The sequence below is a fragment of the Cornus florida genome, unplaced genomic scaffold (assembly GCF_030987335.1).
Source record: "Cornus florida cultivar Cherokee Brave unplaced genomic scaffold, ASM3098733v1 CherokeeBrave_3.0.0_Hap2_Chr09, whole genome shotgun sequence".
In the NCBI taxonomy this organism is placed as follows: domain Eukaryota; kingdom Viridiplantae; phylum Streptophyta; class Magnoliopsida; order Cornales; family Cornaceae; genus Cornus; species Cornus florida.
In genome coordinates this window covers 18,851,110-18,856,890 of record NW_026775579.1, presented here as the reverse complement: position 1 = coordinate 18,856,890, position 5,781 = coordinate 18,851,110, and the positions used below count along the sequence as shown (strand labels likewise).

The 5,781-nt window shown below is 35.2% G+C and overlaps 1 pseudogene; it reads right to left on the bottom strand.

Annotated features, from left to right (window-relative positions):
* Positions 1 to 419: 419 nt before the first annotated feature.
* On the bottom strand, positions 420 to 518 carry LOC132275573 (small nucleolar RNA R71; annotated as a pseudogene).
* Between the last annotated feature and the right edge of the window lie 5,263 nt (positions 519 to 5,781).

Below are 5,781 nucleotides of genomic sequence, written 5' to 3'. Positions count from 1 at the left end.
ATTGTTCAAGCTAATAATGGGGCTTATATAGAGCCACTAATTGTGTATCCACCTATGGCTTTGAAAGATCATTATATGCCGAATGAATACAATGCACCAACATGCATTCGTCTTCCTCCATTTCGAGTCCATCATTATGAAATCAAGCCACAAAACTTTCAAATGCTTCCCAACTATTTTGGGTTAACTAATGAAGAACCATATAAGCATTTGGATGAATTTCTTGAAGTTTGTTTCATCGTAAAATATACAGACATGCCGGAAGAAGTTTTAAAGTTAAAACTCATCCCATTCACCTTAAAAGACAAGGCAAAATATTGGTTTAACAATTTAAGACCTCTTTTTATAACTTCTTGGGTGGAAATGTAACAAAAGTTCTTGAGAAAGTATTATCCCGTGCTTAAAACCAATGCCATGCAAACTTCAATTCGTCAATTTTCACAAATGGATAGGGAGATGTTACATGAGGCATGGGCGCGGTTGAATGATTTGCTTAGGAAATGTCCTCATCATGACATTCCTAAGTGGCAAATAGTTCAACAATTTTATGAAAGTTTATCCGATTCCCTTAAGGGCATGGTTTATGCCTCAATGGGAGGTTCCTATTTAGACAAGCATGAAAATGATGTGTGGCGCTTATATGAAAGCATGAGTGAAAACTCAATGCACCGATCCTTGTCTTTTAAAAATGGTAAAAATGTAGGAGGAAGAAAGAATTCAAGCTTATATCAAGTGGACAATTATAATGACATAGTTGTCGAGGTGAGGTCTTTAACTCAAAGGTTTGATTAATTTTTTATCAACCAAAATTTAGCTCATCAAGTGTCTTCCTCCCCTACTCATCATCATTCCAATGAATCGTGCATGACATGTTTAAGTGTGTTGCATATTACTTCCAATTGTCTCCATGGACATGTGCATAATAAGCAGCATGAACAAGTTAATGCCACTTTTGTGAATCAAGGGAATAATCCTTATGGAAATCATTATAATCCTGGGTGAGAGGAATCACCCCAAATTTTCTTGGAAAAGCCAAGGGGAAGGCTCAAACCCTCCCCAAGGTGGTTTTCAAGGGAAGTATGTTCCACCACCCATACAAGGCCAAAATCCTCAAGGCTATCGTTCATCCTACCAAGCTCCCAATGGAAATCAATTCTCATTTTCCCAATCAATCATCTTACTCCCAAAGTCGTTCAAGAAGTCCCGCTTTTAAAGAGAAAGTTTTATCAGCTTTAGGTACTTTAGAGGCGAATACTCAATTGCTTCATTCTCACTCCCAATCAATTACTAAGCTAAAAACCTAAGTAGGGCAAATAGCTAGCACTTTGAATGCAAGAGAGAAAGGAAAAATGCCTCATAACCCCCCACCTAAGCAACAATTTGTTATGGAGACCACTTCCCCTTTGGAAGATTCTACACTTAAACATGTATATGCCGTGACAACTTTGAGAAGTGGAAAGGTGATTGACAATCAAGTTGGTGAGTCTAATGAAGATGGTGAACCGGTGCAGCAACCTAGTGTCGACACCCGTCCCATTTCACATCCTATTCCTCCTTCATTTAGTGCAAAGGAGAAAGTTGTTGAGAATTCTTCACAAAAAGTTTTTAAAAATGTGTTTGAAAAATCTTTTGAGCCGAAGGCTACATTTCTAGATGCTTTAAAAGCATCCACATCTTTTGAAAAGCAAAAAGGTAAAATGAATGAAATCATTGATATGTTTAGGCAAGTTAAAATCAATCTTCCTTTCTTGGATGCAATTTAACAAATTCTAGCTTATGCCAAGTTTTTTAAAGATCTATGCACTCTAAAGAAGAAAAACAAAAGCCAAGCACCTAAAAAGGTTGTACTCACCGAGCAAGTGATCTCTATCTTGTAACATAACACTCTTCCTAAATTTTAAGACCTCGGTTCACCTACCACATCATGCACTATAGGTGACTATCTTATCAATCGGGCTCTTTTGGATTTAGGAGCAAGTGTAAATCTTTTTCCCTATTCGGTTTATGTCCAGTTAGGCTTAGGCAATTTGAAGCCAACGTTGGTAGTTTTGCAACTAGCCGACCGATGCATTAAAAAGCCTAGGGGTATCATTGAAGATGTTTTGATTAAGGTTGACAAGTTCTTCTTCCCGGTTGATTTCATTGTCATTGACACAGAATCGGTTCCCAATCCTAAGAGCCAAATCCCAATTATCCTTGGTTGTCCCTTCTTGGCTACCGCTAATGCCAACATCAATTATAGAACGGGGATAATGAAGAACTCTTTTGGCCACATAAAAGTGAAGTTGAACATTTTTAATCTAACCCCCAATGCTATGGACAAACATGAAGAGATTTGTGTTGTGGAAAAATATTTTGAAAATGAAATTGAAAAGAATAAGTTATCTTCTTGTGTTGAAAAATCAAATGGTTTGCCTTTGAAAGATTTTTCAAAAGATGTTTTAAATTGCAATGTTGAAAGGGCATGGAAACCCAAAAATTTTGTTGACCAAAAGCCATCAAATGTACTTGAATCAAATCCAACAATTTCCTTAGGGAATGATTTGTTGGGTAAGATTCAAAGTCCAATTCACCCCATTGAGAAAGAGATGCTTAACAAGATCTTTGATCCGGGTAAAAGAGCCTAACGTCTTGTTAGAAACGTTAAAGACTAGTGTTTCGTAAGGTTTTCCAACCCTATTCCTCCCTCATTTCTTGTTTTGTTCTTTCCTGCGTCGTCTAGATATGTTTTGAGTTGATAATTCCAATTTCCGAGCAGTTTGAATCATTTCCTACAGTTTCAGTGTCATTTCGATCGATCGAAGACCCCTCTTTGATCGATCAAACCTTTTGAAATCACAACTTTTCATCTTGCAATTTAATTGATCGAAGTCCATTTGGATCGATCGAAGTAAGTGATCGATTGATCGATCGAAGACCTCTTCGATAGATCGAAATTACGTCTTTTTTAATTCCGAGAAAACTGCTTTGGCCGTTGGCCTTCCCCCTAACCCTAATTTTTTTTATTCATTTTTCTTTTTCTCTTTGATTTCTTTCTTTTCTCTTTCTCTCTCTACCTCTCTCAATTCTTAGCTTTTTCTCTCCCCAAAACCCTCTCATCTTCTTTCCCTCTCAAAACTTCTCAATCTCCCTAACTCTCTCAACCCTCATCTCTACTTCTCTCCACCGGCAAAGACCACCCCACCCCACCTCCGTTCTTCTTCTTCAGCAAGCCCAAAGCAGCCGTTGCTCTCCATTTTCTTCGGCGCAAAGCTTTTGGCCTAGGGCCAAGCTCGTTCTTCCTCTCCTAGCTCGAATCTCTCTCGAATTCATCTATTTCTCTCATCTCTGGCAGATTCCGACCAAGGAGGATTCGATTCGTCACCGGTGACCCTCTACATTTTTCTGCAAGTCTCAGGAAAGGCTTCGATCATCTCTTCCGGCCACGGTTAGGCTGGAAAGCTTGGATTCTTCCTAAAAATTGCTCACTCCATTTCTTCCTCTCATTTGAGAGTCGGGTATGTGTTTATTCATTTTCTTTTTATTTTTATTTTTGTATTTTTTAATTTTTAGTTTTATTATTTTTGCTTTAAATATATGTTTGTATATATTTTTGTGTTCATCATGGAGTATCAAGAAAAAAAAATTGAAAAATCAGAAAATAATTAATAAATAAATTGTTAAAGAAAAATGGATGAAAATGGACCCATGGACTGTGATACTTGCACTGTGACTAGGCTGTGAACCTGTGTTGAGGAGGATAGAAAAATATGGAGTATGGCTTTGCTTTGTAGTATAGAAGGAGAATGGGCAATTTCTATATGGATTGTGTTGTGGGTTGTGTCCCTTCTAAATTTATGTGAATGGAGAATTGGATAACTATGTGAATGCTTGAGAATTGATTGAATGTATATATGCATGATAATTTGTCTTTCTTGAAAATTTGTGGAATGTATATTTTAAGGGGAACCCTTATCGGATTTTTGTAAAAATGAACTTGTATTGTGGTTCTAAATTCTCTAATTGGCAATTGGTTAATTTGTGTGGACTTGAAATGAAAAAGAGTCTTTAAAGTTAGATGTTAGAATTGAATTGAATTGAAGGAGAAAAATAAAATGTTGGGGAAGTTGTCTTGAAATTTCAATTTGTAAAAGGAATTTGAAGTTTTTTGATTGGATTTGGAATTTGAATGTCATGAACTTGGAATGTTGCTTTATCATTTGAAATAAAATCACGAATGTCAAAATGGAATTGTTTTTCTTAAAAAAAAATTGACTGAAATTGTACACTTTTTGAACTTGAAAAAATTCTTGGAAATTTTAAAGTTGCAATGGCGTTGAAGTTTGAATACTTATGAGCATGATTCCCGACTTGTTTCATCTGTTTGCAATGAGTATGCAATGCATGGATGTTGTTTGATTCTAAGTTGTTTTAAATGCATGACTTGATTTGAAACTCGTGTTTTTGAATTTGAAAATGCAAAGTCATGTTTAAATTGCATAAATGAGTTTCAAATGGAACCTTTTTGAAAGTTTTGATCTTAAATTGACTCTTGCTTACAATTAAGGTGCATTGGTTTGGCAAAATGATTCTTGAATGCTTAAAATGCTTTTGTGGTCACACTTTTTGGTTTTCAAAATGTAAAAAAGAGAATTTTTGAACTTTGTTTTGAAAAAGAGAAGTCGAGTTGCTTAATTCCTTCCTTTATTGACTATTGAATGCATGATTCTTGTTATGATGTTTATCTACAATGCATTTGAATGTTTGGACCTCAAAATTTTCAAAATTTCCAACTTTACCCCAAAAGTGTTGAAAATTCCCAAAGTTAACCAAAATGCCCTTAAATGAGATGTATCTTGTTCCATTTGTTTTCTTTCCATCCAAATGCATATGCTAAGTGCTATTGAACTTTTTTGTGCTTAGTTTTGATTCCTACCATGCTGGGGCATAAGTTTGTCATCTTTGACTCCAATTGTCATGATTTTGAACATCTCTTGGAAAATATGTTGAATTGCCATTCCAAACCAAACTTTTTAAAGTTAAATGTCCCAATGTTGCTTGATAAGTTTGAAAATTGTCAAATGTGATTTTCTTTGAATAATTGTGTGCATTTTGGAATAAATTGTAACTTTTTGCTTGTATATACACACTTTTGTCACATTGATAGTTTTGAAAAAAATTTTGCATCTTTTGAATAAACCTTTTTGGCATTGGTCTTTAAATAAGTTTGGGGAAAGAATATGAATGTTTGGAGTTCAGAATGCATGATTGGGATGTCATTATTGTTCTTTGGCCTTAGTACCTATTTGTGAGCATAACTTGAATTTTAAAATGCAATTTGAAGTAAGTTTGGCAATACATTTTCTTGTCTTGGAAAGTTGATCTGAATGCCATTTGCTTAATTATATACTTGTGATCCATTTCTTCAAAGCTAGTAAGAACTTGAGCCCGAGGTTATTTGTCGGTCATGATTTTAATTCAAAAATAGTAAGTCTCTTGTTATTCGTCTTTGACCATTCTTTGCTTCATTTAAGCTTTAAAAGGGGTTGCGAGCCATAAGCGATCAATTTTATGCTTATTTATTGCTTAAAGGGGGTCACAAGCCATGAGTGATCATAGGATGTTGATTTTGTTGAAATGGAGTACAGGATATTTCTTTGACTGTAGTTTGACTTTAATATTTATGCATCATTCAGATATATGCCATTTAATTGCATACCATGTCCAAGATTCATTTTTGAACTTGTGTAGCATAACATGCCTAGGATTGAAGTGTTTTGCAACTGCACAATTCACTTAGTC